The sequence below is a fragment of the Protopterus annectens genome, chromosome 8.part0, assembly GCF_019279795.1.
Source record: "Protopterus annectens isolate FY-2018-M chromosome 8.part0, PAN1.0, whole genome shotgun sequence".
NCBI lineage: Eukaryota > Metazoa > Chordata > Ceratodontiformes > Protopteridae > Protopterus > Protopterus annectens.
In genome coordinates, this window is record NC_056741.1 from 1,832,319,242 (window position 1) to 1,832,340,913 (window position 21,672).

Sequence of the window (21,672 nt, forward strand, 5' to 3'; positions counted from 1 at the left end):
TAGGATAAGTGTCAGGGATGTCAAAAGGGCCTTTGGGGGGGCAGGGGGTGAAGTTAGCCATCCTGCTAGCAGATGGGTTCAGGGCAAATGAACAAAAAAGCAGAAGCAACACTGTAAAATGTAGTCCACTAGACGGAAGCCAACCGTCTAAGTGATGTTGTATAGTTTAGTGAGTGAACACGACTAGAACAAGGCAAACAAAAATATTTGTTTATTCTAAAAAACTACACTTCATAACTCAAAAAAAAATCAGGTTAAGCGCTTTCATCTGCCTATGCAGACTTCTTCAGAACAATCCAGTCTTGTATAATTACTTCATTTAAAAACTTTTTGGTGCCAAAGCACCCGTTGATTCAACATTTAAAATAATAGTGTATCAATTTTATGAAACTCTCCTTCCTGATTGACTTTGTTTTAAAAAAAAAAAAAAAAAAAAACATATTACATTGTATTCAATAACATTATATTATACGTTAAAATGCATTAAAATAATGTACAATGAGATAACGTTTATTATGCAATATACATCATATTTTATTTAAATACCTTGTATGATGTGCATTTAGCGTTGATTTAAAATGATTAAAACTTTGGATAAAAAACGCTGAATAAAGAACCTTTAAATAGTGAAGGAACCTATAAATAGAGAAAGAACCATCCTATTTACAATAATTGCAAAAAGGGTTTGATGGTAACATATTCATTGATTCCTGACTATTGGATTGTTCTGAAGAAGTCTGCATAGGCAGATGAAAGCGCTTAACCAGAATTTTTTTTTTTTGTTATGGAGTGTAGTTTTTAGAACAAATAAACATTTTGTTTACCTTGTTTGAACAGTGTTCACTGACTGAACTATACAATATTATTTAGACGGTTGGCTTCCGTCTACAGGTTCAGGGCAAAGTCAACAGGATCACTGTAAGTGATTGTGATGCTTGAGCCCTGGCCCAGTAATCAAGGAGCCTAAATCCTCACCATTTGCACCAGTGAGGGGCATCCACATTGGGAAGGATAACAAGTACACACATAGTAAAGTACAATTTCCCTTAAGAGGACATGCAGATCACCAGTCTGGTTTCTCCTTTTCTCTCCAGATCCCCGATAAGACTCTCCACTGGCATAGCTATACAGTGGGGTCCTTAGCCAGGGTCCCAAGCCAAGTCCTCCTAGCACTCTGTCCAACCAGTGCTTTGTGTCCTGCCCAAGTAGCTGACATGCATTTTGAGATACGATTATACAAGCACACATACACTCCTGGGGAAGGCTGGCACAGGTTCTCCAGCTATGCTGCCTTCTCTGCAGACTATAAGGTAGAAATCACTGCCACCAGGACCCCTACTTATCAGCTACTCTAAGGCCCTTCCCAAACGTTGACCAGTTTCACAATGTAATAATACTGATATCCAAATATTAAGTGTGACTGAGCAGCAAGACTATTGGAGTGGCTTAGTACAGTATCACTAAATACATGCAAGTACTCTAGATCTTAAATTATCTCTATACACTGCAGCCACAGTTGAAATGTTTAAAAATATTTAATAATGATAAAAACACAAGACAACACTTCTTACTACACTGTGCTAGTCAAGAGTTCAGACATAACAGGAAAATGCTTAAAATAATACTGTAGAATAGTTCTGACATAAATATAGAAAGCAGCTAGATTAAACTTACTATTTTCTATCTTTTCTATCTTTTCCTAAGAGCAATCACAGTTTTAAATAAACTTGCATATAGAGCAGACGCAGAGTACTGCTGAGTTGTTGCCAGCTTTAGACAAAATCCTCTCCCTCTCTCGGAGACCGTCTTTTAAATTGATAGTACATTACTGCTGACTCATTTTAGATTACATCATTCTTCTCTAGTTACCAGGTTAACAGAAACTGAGTTTAACATATCTTTGATCTTGCAGTTGGTCAGGAAACCACAGCAATTAAAGACATTATATTTGTAAAATCTAGCAGTTAACTCTGGTCTCAAAACAATAGCAAGAATCTGCTGGTCCAGACATCACGGCTCTGATTTTGAGATCACAGTCAGGGACTGCACTCTGGGATACACCACTAGTAACAAGTCTTTTGGAGAAGGTATATCTGCCCATACTAATTTCCCCGAGTTCTATTTTTGAGCTAGTTTGTTCTTCAACAAGTTACATAGGGATTTACATACAGTGGATAGAAAAACTGTACACACCCCTGTTAAAATGCCAGATTTTTGTGATATAAAAAAATGAGACCACAATAAATCATTTCAAAACTGTTCCCACCTTTAATGTGACCTATAACCTGTACAATTCAATTAAAAAAACAAATCTGTTAGGGGAATAAATATAAGTAGTAAAAAACATACAATACACTGGTTGCATATGTTTACACACCCTTAAATTAATACTTTGTTGCATGTGCTGATTTAATTACAGCATTCAGTCTTCTTGGATATACACTTCAGAGAGACTTTGATTAACCCAAATAAAGTTCAGCTGTCCTAGTAGGATTTTCCTGACATTTACTCAGTTTCCCGCTACAGCAAAAGCCATGGTTCGCAGAGAGCTTTCAAAGCATCAAAGGCATCTCATTGTTGAAAGGTATCAGTCAGTAGAAGGGTACAAAAATGTTTCCGCATCATTGGATATACCATGGAACACAGTGAAGACGGTCATCAAAAAGTGGAGAAAATATGGGACAACAGTGACATTGCAAAGAACTGGATGTCCCTCCAAAATTGATGACAAGACGAGACGAAACCTGGTCAGGGAGGCTGCCAAGAGACCTACAGCAATACTGAAAGGAGCTGCAGGAATTTCTGGCAAGTACTGGTTTTGTACTACATGTGACAAGAATTTCCCGTATTCTCCATGTGTCTGGACTATGGGGTAGGGTTGCAAGATGGAAGCTCTTTCTTACGCAAAAAAAAAAAATCTAGGCCCAGCTAAAATTTGCAAAACAATACATCAAGTCTCCCAAAAGCCTGTGAGGAAATGTGTTATGGTCTGATGAGACCAAGGTTGAACTTTTTTGCCACAATTCCAAAAGGTACGTTTGGCACAAAAACAACACTTTGCATTACCAAAAGAAAACCATCCCCACGGTAAAGCATGGTGGTGGCAGTATCATGCTTTGGGGTCACTTTTCTTCAGTTGCAACTTGGGTTTTAGTCAAGGTGGAGGGAATTATGAACCGTTCCAAATACCAGTCACTTTTGGCCCAAAACCTTCAGGCGTCTGCCAGAAAGCTGAAAATTAAGAGGAATATAGACAAGCTCACCAGCCTGAGCATAAACCGCTGCATCATGAGATGGGTTGCTAACTAGCTCACGGACAGAACCTGCTTGGTAAGAGTTGCGGGAGCTAGGTCTGACTCTAAACCGGTTACAAGTGGCATTCCCGAGGGCTCAGTCCTAGGGCCCCTCCTGTTAGGCATATACTTCTCAGAGGTACAGGCAAGCACAGAAGGACTATGGCTGACCAAGTTTGCAGACGATTGCAAACTAGGGGCTATAATTGACTCTCCGGCAGACACAGACATCCTCCCAAAGGGTCTCACTTAGACAGATACCTGGTGTCAAAACCATGGCCTCAAGCTAAATGCCAAAAAGTGCATAGTCACCCCCTTTAGGAAAAAACAAAGTAACCACAAACTACCACATTAGGTGGTAGCCCCCTAAACAGGGAACATGTAATAAGGGATCTGGGGACCGACGTAGATAATAACCTCTCCTTTGATAATCACATTGCCAAAGTAGTTGGAAAATCCTTCTATGTGGGCCACCTAATCACAAAAGGGTTTGCATCCAGATCAAAAGAGGTAATTGTGCCCCTCTACGCATCACTCATCAGAACCATCATAGAGTACAACGCCCCATTTGGAATGTACCTTACTAGACACCTGCAATAGCTGGAAAGATCACAGACGTACCTCACCAAGAGGATCACTGGCCTCAAACAGATGCCCTATGCAGCTCGACTGAAGAAACTCCAGCTGTACTCTTTTGCATACCGCCTAATCAGAGGTGATCTCTGCCTGGCATACAAGGCTATGTCTAACCCAGAATTGATGGACATGCTCCACCTAAAGAAAACCATATCCCCTTGAGCCACACGCTCTAGGGATCTAAACCTCACCACAACAATAAATAGGACATGCTGGAGGGATAGATTCCTGTCCCAGAGACTTCCCATGCTCTGGAACATGATTCCAATCTACATTAGGCAGAGCTTCTCGCTTACCCTCTTCAAGAGAAACCTTGACGAGTGGATGGGAAACAAAGTTTACCCCGGGGATCACTTCAATGGCTCTGCTGGACAGAGGCACAGGGAACAAATCTAAAGGGGTGGCGAAAGCCAACACATTCTGGCTAGGCTTATAAATGCCTTCAGGCAGACAGCCTAGTACCTACCTATGAACCTATAATTTCAACTTTCAACATGACAATGACCGCAAGCATGCAGCCAAATCGACAAAATGGATTCACCAGAAGAAAGGTAAAGTTTTGGAATGGCCTAGCCAGGGCCCAGACCTAAATCCAATAGAAAATTTGTGGGGTGACCTAAAGAGGGCTGTGCATAAGAGATGTCCTCGCAATATGACAGATTTGGAGCACTTTTACAAGGAAGAGTGGGCAAATATTGCTAAATCAAGAAGTGCCATGCTGATAGACTCCTGCCCAAGAAGACTGAATGCTGTAATTAAATCAAAGTTGCTTCAACAAAGTATTAGTTTAAGGGTGTGCACACTTGTGCAACCAGCTTATTATACACTCTTTATTTTTTTTCCCTTAACAGATTTGTTTTTCAATTGAATTGTACAGGTTATAGATCACATTAAAGTTGGGAAAAGTTTTGAAATGATTTATTGTGGTCTCATTTTTTTATTTCACAAAAAGCTGGCATTTTAACAGGGGTGTGAACACTTTTTTAATATCCACTGTATATGAGAGTAAGCAGTGCGGTAGGAGACATTTGTTGTGGATTTTGCATTATATTTCAATTTTTGCCTTTAGGTAAATATGTACGTTAGTGAGAATTGGAGTTACATAAACCAGAGGGACCAGTTGCCGTAATGGTTAAGGTCTTCATCTCCCATACGCAAGGTTCGATCCTTGCAAAGAGGAGTGGAGCAATTTAGAGTGTTTAGGAATATGCTGTTAAAAAGTATGACTGCATCATTTAAAGGGAGAGTCTGTAGTATAGTCCTCTTCATTGCTTTTAGAATGTGGACAACGTGTGTTGGTTGAATTGTGGTACTGGATGTCCAGGTGAGTATATTTTCCAGTATGTATTCTGTTACTATCTGGGGGTATATAGCAATACATATCTATTTTTTTGTCATTCAAACTATTTAATGATATAGAATATATATTATATATATATTGGGGACCTACAGACACTGGATCCTACCCAGTTCGGCTTTGTCAAGGGCAGATCCTGCCTTTTAAACCTGGTCGACTTCTTTGAAACAGTCACCAAGGCCATTGACGAAGGGAAGGTGGTCCACACAGCCTACCTGGACCTTGCAAAAGCCTTCGATACAATACCCCACATGGGTATTATAGATAAGCTCACCAGCTTAAATATAAACCCCTATGTCACTAGATGGGTTGCAAAGGACAGAACCCACATGGTTAGAATTGCTGGAGCCATGTCAGACTCCAAACCAGTTACAAGTGGCGTCCCACAAGGCTCAGTCCTGGGACCTCTCTTGTTCGGTATATATTTCTTGGAGGTACAGGCCAACACAGAAGGACTGTGGCTGACCAAGTTCGCAGATGACTGCAAACTGGGCGCCATAATCGACTCTCCAGCCGACACAAGCATTCTCCAAAAGGGCCTCCTAGAAACAGACAACTGGTGCCAGAGCCATGGGCTCAAGCTAAATGCCAAAAAGTATATAGTCATCCCCTTTGGCAAAAATAAAGTGCCCACAAATTACCACATAGATGGTAATCCATTAAGTACAGAAGAAGTAATTAGGGACCTGGGGACCCAAGTTGATAGCAATCTCTCATTTGACAACCACGTGGCCAAAGTGGTGAGAAAAACATTTTATATAGCCCACCTAATCATGAAGGGATTCACATCTAGATTAGGGGAAGTCATCGTGCCTCTTTACTCATCCCTCATCAGGTCCATAATTGAGTACAATGCCCCTTTTGGGATGTACCTTACCAAACACCTGCAGCAACTGGAAATACCCCAAAAGTACCTCACCAAGAGGATCAAAGGGCTCAAACAGATGCCATATGCTGCCCGGTTAAAGAAACTCCATCTCTACTCAGTGGCATACCACCTGCTCGGAGGCGACCTGTGCCTGATGTATAAAGCCATGTCCAACCTGGAATTAAGGGACATGCTGCACCTCAAAAAATACAAATCCCATCGAGCTACACGCTAGAGAGACTTGAACCTCAGCACTGAAATAAATAGGACATGCTGGAGGGACAGATTCATAACCCAGAGGCTCCCTTCACTCTGGAATAAAATCCCAGCCCAGGTTAGGCAGAGTCCCTCATTGACTCTCTTCAAGAGGAATCTTGATGAGTGGATGGGAGATCATAGGTTTACCCCAGGTATCACTTCTGTGTCACTGTTAGAGGCACAGTATACTAACCTCGAAAAAGGGCATAGCAAAATTAATTTAAAATGGGTGGCGAAAGCCCAACATACTCTGGCTAGGCTTATAAATGCCCTAGGGCAGACAGCCTAGTATGAACCTATATGTGTTTATTATATACATATATGTATATTATGTTCATGTGTTCTGTTCTTATGAACCAAAAGAATGGTGCAGTTACATTGCATCTGATGACATTAGTTTCTTTCAAACAGTATAGAAGAAAGACTAATAGTACCTACCATACGACAGTTTGTATGTGGACTGTTTCCTTTCACAGTCATAGCCTGCTGTGCTTTAAAGACACTTTATTTAATGATGTGCTAGCTTCTTAAAGAAATTACAGAAGTTACACTTTACATTTCAAGTGCAAGTCTTCTATATTCTCTTTTTTCATTTAAAGCGAAAAATGGCGCATATTACCTGGCCACAGGAAACACATATTGCAGATTCAGCAGAGGTCAAATGTAGCTTGCAAAGATACCAACAGTCTGAAACAAGAGAGAAAATAAGCACCACATTTTTAGAATAGTTTTCTCCATCCTGTTACTGCATACAACATTTGTAAAGGTGGCTTGAAAATATAAATTCTGCATTTCGGTGTTTTGAATGCATGATGCAAGTGACCTGAGCTTAAGTGAAGATTTCATTACTGCACCACCTGTGTTAAATGCCATAGATGGAACACTGAGAATGCAGAAGCTAGAGACATGGATTTGTAAATGAACATGCTGGACCCGCATGTCTTAGGGTTGTGTGTGTTGGGGGGAGTACAGTGATACCCATATGAATGTATTAAAGTGACGACAGCATTGCTTGGATACAATGAAAGAGTTAACAGGTTGATGTCTGGCTTACATCTTCTTGGAGGACCCTGCAGGAACACAGCTGTCAAGCTGCATAGCAGTAGTAGTTGTTTAGCATATGTTAGCACAACCAGGTTGCATGGAAGTGCTGCAGTTATATTACCTGTCCAGCATGATAACGTAGGATTTCCTTGAAGTTCATCACTACACGGTAATGGACTTTTGACTACTTTTTGTGAAAATGGATTAGAAAACATAAACAACAAAAGGTTGTACAGTCCAGATAAGCACAAATATTTTATTTCAACATATTTTACTTTTGTGTACTGCAAAGCAGCAGATATTGTACAGGCAATAACACTCAAACTATATCCATTAATGTATACCCCAGTTCTTCCTTCTGGTTGACTTGTAAATCTTACTGCAAATATAATCTCTTTGTGCAGTACAAAGCTTGGTTCTGTAGTCTTAATCTATTGGTATTTTAGATGTCTGATTTGCTGTTGCTTAACAAAGGGTTTAAAATGTTAACTTTAAAGGAACAGGTACATAACATAAATCTCACAATACTATTTCTGTTTAAAATTCTTAATGAGTCTAAACCATGGAGATCAGTGAGAACTTTTGTTTGTGTGACATGAGTTTTAACAACTTCATTGACAGTTTCCTAAACTATTTTCTTGTTCATCAGGATAAGCCCCGACCTCAGACCCTTGAGGTCACTGTATTGTGGTGAATTTTGTGTGATGCATTTTGGTCAAAAAATTTGGCCATAGTGCTTTTGAATGAATACCATTAAGCCTGTAATCTTCTGATAGCTCAACAATAACAAATTATAAAAAAATGTTTTACATGATTTATAATTAAAGAAGTGGCATGAAACATAAGTTTTGTTTAGTTATTATCATTCCTTATAGAAAAGCAGACCTAGCTTTCCTTCTAAGACATGTTTATAAATTCTTACATGGCTGGCAGCAAAGTCCTGAGATGCTAGTTGCTTTTAAAATACTCGTCTATCTAAAGGGAGTGAACCATAATTTTAATAGTCAGACCTATGCCTTGCTAATAGACTTCCTAGTACTTTAACAAGAAATAATACGCCTCAATGCTGCCATGTGCAGCCAACATGGGAGTGTGTTTTATAGACCTGAATGGAGCTACTTTTTAAAATGCAGTGTTCATACTTAGATGCCCATTCCGACAAGCCCAACTACCAATTGTCTGCAACTGTTTGATAGTGACTTTCAATAATTCATAGTTGGCACTTGAAGTATGAATATTACACTTAGAAGATTAGCTCAGTTCAAGCATACATGTTCCGATTCCCCCACTGACCTTAAGATGGCACCACAAAAATACACCAGTGTTGGTGTGAGTCTGTTGTCAGCAGTGTAGATTTTTCTTTATTCTATTTTATATTTCATAGTATAGAAAGATGTTGCGCTAGAGCCAATTTTTTTTAGACCCGTGTTTTTTTTTTAAATTTTAATCAGGAAATAAAGTCAAAATTGAAAATCTTAGATGATATAAATTTAAGTAAAGCTTGCATTTTACATCTAACAAAGCATTATGCTCTTGTTGGTATTTAAGAAGTTTTCATTTGTATTCAGGGTAACTGAACATTTCCTAAATATACGGAATGTAATCTAAAATGTTAAACATGAATGTGGATTTATTACACATTTATCATTAACAAAACAATTACTTTTTCAGATTGCGGATGTCTATCAGCCATCGGCCTTCTTATCTGATTTTTTTTTATAGGGGTCTAATTTCCTGGTCTTCGTGGTAGCCAAAAGAACAGTACATAAAATTTGGGTCCATATGCCATAATTGTTGCACATGCCTGACTCTACCTATAGTTTTTGCTGCTTGGCAAGCCAGCTTTATAATGTCCTGAAAGTTGATGACTTTTGACTTGCTGATAATGTACTTAAGTCCATTGTGTGTCAGTAATGCCGTTAGATTATCTACTTTTCTCTTCCAAAAACTTCCTGCTCCCTCTTCTCCTTCCCTACCAATTTCCTGCAGTACCTAAGACACTATTTCAGGTCATGTGGGCTATAGTCAGGGCTTTATTCTTGTCTGCCACAGAGCCAGACCATACACTTAGAGTGAAGAATAAATTGTAGTTCTTTGCTACTCAGACCATTAAAAAATTGAAAACTGTTAATTCAGTCATATTTCTGTTGTAAAGTAAATGTTTTTTTTTCCATACCATTCCCTGGTGCCCATCATTTGCTTATCTGTCCAGCTAATGACTCCCAACTTCCTTGCTATCACCCACCTGATGGAGTGGAAGGGGACTGGGAAATATCACTTACTTCTGGTATTGCCCTACCCAAACATGAGATCTCCTTCACAAACTACCAGAGACACAGCAGAGCTAGAGCTAGCAGCATCACATATACCAACAGGTACGCCAGGGTGTTTTCCTAGGCCCCACAGGGGTCATCTTAACCTGGTTGGGCACTAAGGTGTGGCCCAGAAGGACTGCCATGGGTCCTTGAGTAGCAATGCTCTCCTTACCTTCCTATACACTCAGCCAGATGATATCCGTCAATTCTGGCCTCCATCAGGGCTTAATGAGAGGTCTGCCCACTGAGTATGCTGTCCCCTCCCTGAATGGACACACCCATCCTCCCTGCCAAATTTATCACATGCTCAAACAGGTCTTTGATTCTGGATAATATGTACCATAACCATAGCTTTATCCCTCTATGCTGTCAGACTGATGATAAAATTTAGCACTGCTGTTAAATATCAATTAACAAAGTTGTTAAAACAAAAACAGCAGATTGCCAGAACACTTGCTGTAGTTACTCCCTTGACTTGTGAAGTGAATGATCTGAAATCCTAGTGTGCATGTCTCTCCTAAGACTTGTATAAGAAGGGGCAGTATGGGGAAAGTCACACTAAAAACATGCCAGAATGGCTTGTTGTGAAGAGAATTTGTTATGGAGGTTTGAAATATCTGAGGCTGATTATGCAAGTGATGTCTGAAATCTCTGGTCACCAGGACTAGACACGTAGTCAGTGTGAATTTATGAGGAAGTTATCACTGGAGTGAATTGGCCACTTTGCTTAGGACAGTATGTCTATAAGATGGTTTGTAGAGGTCAGATTTTAAAGTAGTGCCACTGTGAAGTAAATCAGGAATTACCAGTCTCGGTGGTGGCTCATGCAGGTGCAGAATGTACTTTGCATTTACGCATATAAAAGTTCCAGTTTTTCTGTTGGAATAATTGGATTTAATTTTTCTCTTTAAATGTGGTTAATTTTAGCCCATATGATTTGCTTTTGTTGAGGTGCTGGTTATAGCTTAATTTCTTCTGAAAGGGGTGACTTCTGTGAATTTATCCAGTAAGTTGATTGTCTGAATTGAATCTGTTTTCAGCATGGAAGAATCATTTTCATGGTGAGTCTTCTGCAATGGTGCAGTGTTTAGAACATCGTTTAATGAAAGACATAAAGTCATGATTAAATGTGCACTTCTTATCCATTGTATCCATGGAAGATCGATTGGGATCTCCAGGGTAAAGTAGCTTGATATCTCGATTCCCATAAGCTAATTAATTGGTAAACAAGATGCCGGTAAGGTTTAAAGACTGACATCGGTTTATCTGTGGCATTCAGATTTCATCTCATTTATCTGCTTCCTTCAGTTTCCTTTTTATACAACTCCAGTTGACTTTCAGATAGCTGAAAAATAAAATATTCCATTAGAACAAGTTTCAGATTGCCTTATTTACTAGAGGTTTAAACAGGCTATAGAAAGTAGGCATTATCAGCATCTTTTGTCTTTTCTCTTGTCCATAATTCAAGTAGAATGTAAATCTGACCAGCCTTCAGACTTTTCTGCAGCTTACAATTCTACAGCTTCTGACCTTCCTAAAAACAAAAAAAGTTGTTCTTTCTTCTACATTAACTTCTGTTATTATGGCAGAAACTTTAGTTTAAAAAAAACTGTCAAGGGCCTTCTGATCCAGTTTGTAGTTAAAGATGCCTCCTCACATACAGGATATTACTAAAGCAATGGATGAGGGAAATAAGTTCACAGTACATATCTAGACCATGTAAAGGCATTCATCACTATACCACACTCCGGTGTTCATAAACTGTCCCAGCTAAATGTTAATCCCTGTGTAACTCATTGGATAGCAAACTGGCTCATAAGTAAAATCCAGGAAATTAGGGTAGGTGGTTCTGTCTCCTCCAAAAGACCTGCTGTTAGTGGTGTACCCCAGGGTTCAGTCCTTGGGCCACTCCTGTTTGGCATTTACTTTTCATAGGCCAAAGTTCTATTAAAGTGTTTGTGACTGACCCAAGTTTGTGGATGACTGTAAACTTGGTGCCATCTTAACTCATTACATCTGAGTGACACCTCCGGGTACATCTGTAGTTAATTCCTACTGACGCCTCTAGGTGTCAAATATTGCTTGTTTAATATTTGAATCAATAATTCCAAAACCATGCTATGTAGAAGGTTTTAAAAGATTTCACCCTAAAGCTTACACATTGGCAAATTCAACTGCATTAATATTTGACCTCTGCCTAGTGCAGGTAAAGAGATATTAACTGTTGTTTTATTATCTTAATTGATATAGATATAATTTTCACATTTTTCTAAATATCACAACTACCAAGTAACACAGACAGAACTCTTTAGCCTCATATGAAAGTTCTTAGCTAGATGAATAAAATGCTACTGACAGTGTGTAACTAGAGTAGTTGCTGAGATTATAAGTTGTTTACAAAATATTGCAAACATAATAGTTACTGTGTTTATTCTGGCTTATACCATTCAGATTAAGACCTAGAACCTAAATAATACTACCAATATAAAAATAGTTTGTGCTGAAGGGTTTGCAATTTATACTTCTTGCATAACCCCTGTGGTTCCAGAGATATGAACAGTTGTTTGAAATGTGAGGACATAATTTGATTCTGTCAAAAGGCTTAGGCTCTGCCCATTGGAAGTTACAGTGCAAACTTCCTGAGCCCCATTGGAGTGAATAAGTTAAATGCTGTAGTGAATATCAAGATCCTCCAGTAGGGAGTTTCCCAAACAAATAGTTGGTGTCATAACCATGGACTAAAATTAAATGCCAAGAATTGTAGAGTACTTTCCTTGGCAAGCATGTCATCCCCTATAGCTATGACATTGGCAGCACGCCCATGAAAACTGAGGTGGTAGTTAGGGTCCTGGGAACCTATGTGGACAGCAAACTCTTCTTTAATCACCATGTATTCACTGTTGTAAGACTTTTTTTTTTTCATTGAGCAGGGGTATGGCATGTAAGTCCAGAGATGTCATCATTCCACTGCCAGTCATTGTGTATAATGCCCTCTTCAGTATGTAACTGTCAAAATCACTTAACAGTGTAGGTGTGAGGTTGGCATAATGGTTAAGGTATTTACCTTACAGACATAAGGTCTAGGGTTTGATTCTCACCTGAAGTAATTGACTAAGCTTAAAGTGGCCCCAAAGGGCAGTTAGCCTAGTACTAATCTATGAACCTATATAGAATTTTCTCACCAAGAAAATCCAGGGCCTAGAACTTCTAAAATGGCTGCACACTGTTCCAATAACTTAATTTCAGCTCTCCCACTGTAAAAAAAGAAACTGAGAAATAAGAGCTAGTGATTCTGCAGCTTGAGTAAAATCCAGTTACTAGCTAGTAAGTACATTGCCTGGATGCCAACAAAGAAGAGATTTAGAGAACCCCCCCAAAAAATGAATAATTAAACTAGAAAAGGTGAAGCGAAAACACTGACTGGGGAGAAACCTGCTGTGCATCAGCAAAAAGTAATTCAAGCTTCAGCAGAAATAAAATAAATGAAATATTCTCATGCTCTTTAAAGTAAATTAATCATTAAAGGAGTGTGTGTGTGTGTGTGTGTATATATATATATATATCACCTCAAAAAAAAAAAAAAACGGAAGAAGCTTTAACTAGCTGTTCAGATGAACGGATGAAACTGCAAAAAAAAAAAAACAGATGAAATGAAAAAATGGCTGGTGGAGTATGAGAGGGCTGGTGGAGTATGAGACTTCTCTGGAGGAGCTATTTCAAAAAGTGGTAGAATTAGAAGACAGAGCACTAAGAAAATGTGAGATTTTCTTCGGTACCATAGTAATTGTTATTAATTTTATGAAAGCATAGATAAACAGCTGGACTAGTACTCCACAGCAGGGTATGTTAAGTGAAAGGGCACATTGCATATATACTCTTTAAACCTGGCCATGGGAAAGCAGCCGAGAACTGTATTGGTAAGGATGTAGTCCTTCCAGGAGAAATAGTTGATCCTTGCAATTCTGTGGCAGAAAAGAAGAGTATTAAAAATTGGGAGACAGCAGAGTGTATGTGGAAAGTGATTATTCACTGTACATCAGGCCGAAGAGAAGTAAATTTTTCCTAGCAATAAGGGATTGTTTAAAGGCAGGCGTGAGATTCAAACTGCTGTATCCAGCTGTCTTAAGAGTATTTTTAGTAGGCGATCAAATATATATATTGATGCAGAAAGGCTAATGAGAAAATACAAAAGTTTATCCAAGAAAAAAAGTGGATTATCGAGCAGAAGGAGAGACTGATTCTCATTCTTCTGACAACCTGAGAGAGAGACTTTGCCAGTGGAACTTTTTTCCAATCCAATATTTCAAAGGAAAATGCTTGAGACACAGAGGAAGAGGAAAAGCACAGGAGTTGACTAGAAGAATCTGGTAGTGCCTTGTACTTGAACCAGAGACTGATGTTAGGAGATGGAGATGAACAGGAAGAAGACCAGCAATGCTGAAATTAGTGAATAAATGAGAAGTTATAAGGCATCAGTCACATCTGTAAAATATGGATTTGCATGAAAAAGTGGCTAAGAACGATACCTCACTCTACCATTAATGGTTAGAAGGACACTAAAATGGAAAAAAGTAAGTAAAATGTTCTTAATAGTATTCATATAAGATATTTCATTATATAAGCTGCATATTATGTGTTAAAACAGTTTTGTGTAGTATGTAGTCAGTGGTATTTTAAATGTGGGGGTGAGTCTCTTCTATGATTGCTGTATGTGATAAAGATATTACAGTAAGCAAGTACGTTTTTAGCTTTATGAAATACAGGCTTTACCATGTAAAAAGAAAGGCTGGTCAAAAGGAAGTTTAAGTTAATATACTGTAATCCTGGGCTGCTGGGTACACTGATTATATCTAGAATTGAGATGTTCCCTTTTTTTCTGCATAGGTGAATGTCTAGATTAATGCCCTTGGTTTAGTTTAAAAACAAGTGCTTTCTGTAAACAAGTAGGTTTGAAAACAAAATGATGAAGGCCATGAGAAATACAAAGTTTCTTGCATATGTTGTGATATTAGCTTGTTTTCTTCTTTTAGCAAATGTGTAGTGGGATTCAAGAAGTCTGTAGCTGTTGTACATTCTGTATTGTTTTGAGTGATATTGACCAAGACTTCTGTATGCATCTGTAGAGCTATTACCTGTTTCTTTTCTCATTGCAGACAATCTTGACAGTTCTAAGAATTGTTTGTTGAGGGAATTGGCAAGTTGAAAGGTACAAGGGTAAGCAGTTCAGTAAAAAAATAGTTTGAAATCATTGGAAATGAACAAGAGATAGCAACGTACCTAGCAGCTTTGATGTTTCAAAGCATTTAATAGAACAGTGTACAGTTTACTTTTGCAGACAGCCAGTGCCTTTATTCATAAGGTTAAAATGTAGTGTTTTCTCAATGCATACAAACTCTTTTTTTCACATCTGTAAGGGTTCTAGAGATGAGAACAAAACAGACAGCAATCAGTGTAAGTGGGGAGCAACAGGCTGTAACATGTGCTTTAGCGTTGATAACCTTAATTTAGGTTAGGTAATCCCTGTGGGTACAGCTGTCAGTTTGGGGCAGATATTACTAGCTAGAGGATTGAACTTAATTTTTCAAAGATGTACTTAATTCTGTGTGTTTGTCCTCAGTAGGTTATGGGTGCTCTAAAAAAATATATATAGTTTTTGTTTGAGAGATTTCATTAAAACAAAAAGTCTGAAAATGTGGCATAGCTTCATATGGAGATGACAAGAAACAACTGTATAAAAGATTTGCCAAACAGTCTGTGCAAGTAACACAGAAATGCAGAGTGCCTATATCAGTGCTTCAGGAGACACATTTGGAAAGAATTGAGCATGTGAATTTGATAAAAGAATGTCAGGGTGGATGGATGCAGCAGAACATCAGGAACACAGTAGAATAGTTGTAATTATTCTAATTGTTAGAGGAGCTCCAGTAGTGACAGGAGAGGAAAAATAATACACTACTGGTAGATTTATAATAGTAATTGGATACTCACAATAGAGGAGGATTATGCTGGCATGAATTTGCATTCCTCCAAAGACTAGGAACTTAAGAAAATTTTGGGAAAAAATCAGCCCCAATTTAGGGAGCATTACTAATAGGTAGGACTGGAACTTGATTTGCAACAATAAGCATGCATCAGGAGGGACCTGAAGGGAAAATATGACAAAAGAGGGTAGACTACTGAAGAAATTTATGAGAGTATTTGGTATGGAAGATGGGAAAACTACTCGTGCACCAACTCATGCGCTCAACGCTTTCTGGAATTCATAAATTCCAATGCCTTGGATCAGCTCGTCCACACCCCCACCAGGAGCAGCAATATCCTGGACCTGGTCATTAACAATATGGGTAACCGGTGTTCCACATCAGGGGTCAACTCCTCGCTGGTCTGATCCGACCACAAGCTAATTACCCTAGACAATCCATATCCTACCCCTACCCCCCATTAAGGAAACCACCGTCAAAAACTACTCCAAAGCCAACTTCATGCTTCTTAAGACAGAAGTGGCAAACTTCATGGCACCCATGCAGACAGAAAATAGAGATACAACTGCTGAATCTTGCACAGATGCACTGATAAGCACATACACGAGTGCATGGATGGTGCCATCCCCAACAAAACCAAGACGCTATCCTCCAAAAAAAAGGAAGCTAATCGGGTGGTCCACTGCCATAAACAAACTTTACAAAGGAAGAAGCTGCTGCAAAAAAGAGTAAAATCCCAAGATTGGAGGAATTCTCTGGTCAGCCTCACCAAGAAGCTGAAATCCCTCATAAAATCCTCCAAAGGCAGTTATGAAAATAAAATCGCCACTGACTCCAAAGACGACCACAAAGCATTCTACAGCTATGTCAAGAATCTCAATGGCAACACTCAGATCTGTTCTGAGCTACAGCACAATGGCACTAAATATACAGAACTAACTGATATTGCCAACATCCTGGCAGATAGGTTCAGTGCTAAGTTTACCCCCTCTCACCCTCCAAAGGACCCATCTTTAATACTGGAAGAATGCAAAGCCCCTGTAATCACAGATGAACAAGTAAAGACCGCACTCTCCAAAGTCAAGAACACAGCATCCATGGGACTAGACAACATCCAGGGCTGTGTATTGCACGAACTAGAGAACGAACTGGCACCCCACCTAAGTACCATGTTCAATCATAGCTTCACCTCAGGCTATGTGCCTATTGAATGGCACACAGAGATGGTTATCCCACTCCACAAAGGGGTTGCTTATTAAAAAAGACATAGGTAACCTCCAAACCCTGGACCCCACACCGTTTGGGTTTGTAAATGGTAGATCATGTCTACTAAACCTGATTGATTTCTTTGAGGCAGTCACTAGAGCTGTAGAGGAGGGCAAGGTAGTGCACACAGCCTATCTTGACCTCGCCAAGGCTTTTGATACCATCCACAATCTGGAATTATAGATAAATACACTAAACTGGGCATAAATCCCTATGTCACAAGATGGTTGGCCAACTGGCTCACTGACAGAACCCACACAGTAAAAGTAGCTGACTCAAGTCCGACTTCAGACCAGTGATGAGTGGAGTACCACAGGGTTCAGTCCTGGGTCCTCTCCTGTTTGGCATCTACTTCTCTGGAGTATAGGCCAACACAGAAGGTCTTTGGCTAACAAAGTTTGCAGATGACTGCAAACTAGGAGCCATAACAGAATCACCTAATGATGTAGACATTCAACAAAAGGGCCTCAGAAAGACAGATGCTTGGTGCCAAAGTCATGGCCTCAAGCTCAGTGCCATGGAAGTGCATTGTCATCCCCTTTGGGGAAAACTCGGTACCCATGAACTACCACATAGGTGGTAGCTCACTAAACACTGAAAGTTTGATGAGACCTTAGGACACAGGTGGACAGTAGTCTCTCCTTTGATAACCACATTGCCACAGTGGTCAGGAAATCATTCTATGTGGCACACCTCATCACAAAAGGGTTCTCCTCTATAAAAAAGGAGGTCATTGTACCGCTCTACTCATCCCTCATCAGACCCATTATAGAGTACAATGCCCCGTTTGGCATGTATCTCACAAGACACCTACAACAATTGGAAAGAATACCTCACTAAGAGGATTACCGGCCTCAAAGAGATGACCGTCTCAAAAAACTCCAGCTCTACTCCATCACATATTGCCTACTCAGAGGCGATCTCTGCCTAACATACAAAGCTATGTCAAACCCAGAGCTATTGGACATGCTACACTTAAAGAAATCCCAATCTCTCCAAACCACGTGGTGCAGGGACCTAAACCATGTCACCACAATAAACGGAACATGCTAGAGGGATAGATTCCTATCCCAGAGACTTCCCATACTTTGGAACAAACTACCCATTCATGTCAAGCAAAGCTCCTCATTGGCCCTCTTTAAGAAAAATCTTGATGACTGGATGGAAAATAGAAAATTCACCCCGGGGATCACTTCTGCAGCACTGCTTGACAGGGGCACAGGAAAATATTTTTCTTGGGTGGCAAAAGCCAGGGAACCTTTTTGGCTAGGCTTATATAGGCCCCAGGGCTGATAGCCTAGTACCTACCTATGAACCTGTAATAGGAACTCTGGGAAATAATACATAAATTCTGTTAAGGTACAATAACTGGGCAAGAATAGATAGCAATTATATTTCACAGGAACATGTGCACTTAACTGAAAGCTTTGGCACACATCCAATAACCATTTCAGATCATGCACCAAGAAATAGTAAGATAAAAATGCAGTGTAATTAAGTAAAATGAGATAGTGGCACTTTTCTATCTGTTAAATGAGAGGGATTTAAGGAATGGGTAGTGGAAATTATTCGAGAGTTATTATGGAAGACAGAATTTTTTTCAGAAGTTATAGCTAGTGAGTGGGATAAAATGAAAATGGAGTTTAAAAATAGGATAGAAATAAAATAAAAAGATATCTACTTAAGAAGTAATAAGAATTATGTAGAGGTGCTGACAAAAGTTTAATATATTGTAGAATAAGGGGAATCTTGCAGAATAAGAAGAGGTACAACTGCAGAGTGCTAAAGAGAAAATAAGGGAGTATCTGGATAATATACACGAGTTAAGAACGGTTGCTGTTAAGCAGCTATTTTGATAACTCCAGACTACAAAAACTTTTGGCACAACAACTTAGGCAACAGCAAGTTGAAACAGTTGCTAGTAAACTTCGGGAGCCTAAAGAAAATAATAAAAATGACCAGAGGTTCTGTAGAGGTATTTTATCAACATTTGTATAAAACAGAGAAATGTGGAAATCATGAGAGGACACAAATGGAAATATTTACAGAAGACTTAGTATGCCAAGGTTAGAGGTAAATTACTCTCAACAATTAACAGTTAAGTTAGGAGATGATATAAAAACAGAGATGTATAATCACACTGCAGGAAAGTCTCCAGGAAGAGATTTTCCTTTGGAAGTTAGGAAAGAAAGTGATAAAGCTCTGGAAAGTTTTAACAGTACTTTTAAGGAGAAGCACCAACTTCTTGGAAGAAAGCTGTGGTAGCTGTAATACCTAAAGTCTGTATTATCAGACCCAGCTTCATATAGACCCCTTTCAATTTTAAACCATGATTATAAAGTGTTTGTCTACGTTGACTGATTTTAAAAATTCCCTACAGGGTACTCTGTCAAAAATATTTGGTGAGCTAATGGGTGTAACTAAGGAAATTTGTTCTTTTCAGCTGGGATACAGGATCTGAATTGCCTATATATAATTAGGCCTTGTTAAGTTTAATTCTGGTAACTGTCACAAAAGCACAAAAGAAAATGGTAATCAAAGTCTAAACCAACTGTATTTTAAGTACTGAATATTGTAACAGAAATAAAAGAACTGGAAGAAATCCTAGGAACAATGCATGCAGAATAACGATCTTGAGAAGTGAGGCTTAAGGCAAGATAGGAATTGAGCACTTTATGTAATGGACTGATAATTGTTACACTGTTTGTAACTGGTAATGTTTTATTTTTTTATTTTATATTAATGTTTGGTTGTTTATGTCTTACATAAAGATGTTAAAAATCAAGGACAAAAATTACAAAACCTACACTGATCATATCAAATCATTGACCCCCTTATCATCATCATACAGGCCACTGAGTGGTGATCTCTGCCTCCTGTACAGAGCCTGAACAGACCTTATCCCCACTGATGTATTGCACATCTGCTAGTCCAGTTGTGGAACTAACAGCAACTCAAGAGATCTTAATCTCTTCTACAATATAAATAGAACATGTTGGAGAGAGAGAGAGAGAGAGAGATGTTATCACAAAGAATACCACTTCAGACCATCTTTGTCTCTAGATGAAACAAAGTAATCCCCTTCCTCTTAATCATAATCTAGACAAATTGATGGGGAAGCCACCAATTTACATTGGTTTTGCACCCCATGTCCATTTTGTATAGGGGTAACATATAAATGGTCCGTTCACCTCTAGGGTATTTGTACTTAAATTAACGTAGGGCTAGGTTTCTAAAGAATCTCAGGGATCATTAGCCTAGTAAGTACCTATGAACCTTATATCAACAGTTTCTTCCCCATTTGTCTCAGATTTGAGAGCTGAATGAATTACAGTTTCCAAACAGGAGATACTTTTACACCAGTGATAACTTTGCTGCTAATCTTGATTTCATGGCTAGCTGCAGTTCCTGTTCTTTGGTCTTAATTAATAATGTTAGTACCTTTAGTTTTGCTGCCTCTGGCATAACTTCCTTTTGCATCTGTTTCTCAGATGCCATATTTTCAGTTGTTACCCATGCTTTACACTGTTGCTTCTTGGCATTACTTATTTTAATGATAACTACATTGGAATCTGGTCTTACTTTGGGATTTCTGGTACTAGGCTTTTGCTTCCCTCACTGTACTTCAGTACTGAAGTTGGTTGTTTTGGAGCCACTTTTCCCAGCATTAGCACCCATTTTACAGCTTCCGTCTTTTATGGAAACAGTTCCTTGTAGAGCTTTTAAGGCAAATTAAAGTGATTTCTCTTCAGGATTTGCTTTTGTTGGTACAATCAGCCTCTAAATGCCCTCTAGCATTCAAGGTTCTGTGTTCCGCTTCCTAGACTAGCAAGTGATTTTTTGAGTCCTGCCATCCTGGATCTCCCTCAGGGAAAAAAAAAAGGGAAGGCACTGGCAAAAAATAAATACATCGAACCTTTCTTGGATCCCCCACTAAGGATCCATGTGAAGAAGAATAGGGTCAACTCTCCATCGTCTCACCCAGACTTCCCAGCAGGAGGAATATCTCCAATTGATGCAGCAGAAGTGGGGGCTGTTCTCTGACCCTCTTCCATTTCCCAAAGTAGATGAGATTATAGCAGGTCTCCCAAATCCTGTGTAGTACCACTCTTTGTAGGCCTCTTTAAAATGCTACCAACATTCATGGGAAAAAAACAGACATGATTGCTGATATGCTAAAGAAGACGGACTTGTTCTTCCAGTCAAACTAGATATTTAAATCTCTGGAGTAGCCCTCGGTAATGCTTGTACTCCACAGAGCCTGCCTTTTCTTCCACCAGATGTGGAGTCCAGAGTGATGGATAGATTTGAAAAGTGCATATTTATGCCTACCACACTGTCTTCAGACAATAAACTGTCTTACAGTCATGGTATATTTTCAGAGGAACCAGGTAGACTGATGTGTACCACGTGGAAGAGGATTTATTGGATTGCCCACTAACAGATAAGTTAAAAGATGCAGACTGTTACTTTAAACGTGAGCAGTGACTTTACTGAGAACAGCAGGGTGACATTTTTGGATTCCCCTGTTTTAGGCACGGTCTTGTTCAGTCAAGAAGTCAGCCAGTTCTTTAAACGAATGGAAGAGTAGGGCATGACCCTCAGTGATGTGGGTATGAAATTGCACTTACTACAGTATCTTTGACAGGATGCA

The 21,672-nt window shown here is 39.2% G+C and overlaps 1 protein-coding gene across 1 annotated transcript in view; it reads right to left on the reverse strand.

Annotated features, from left to right (window-relative positions):
• Positions 1-7,684: 7,684 nt before the first annotated feature.
• LOC122809662 (RNA-binding Raly-like protein) overlaps positions 7,685-21,672 on the reverse strand; it is a 904,169-nt gene continuing 890,181 nt past the window's right edge. Inside the window, exon 8 of the mRNA XM_044081323.1 lies at positions 7,685-11,116. The gene's annotated coding sequence lies outside the window, so the exon portion shown is untranslated. The remainder of the gene's footprint in view (positions 11,117-21,672) is intronic.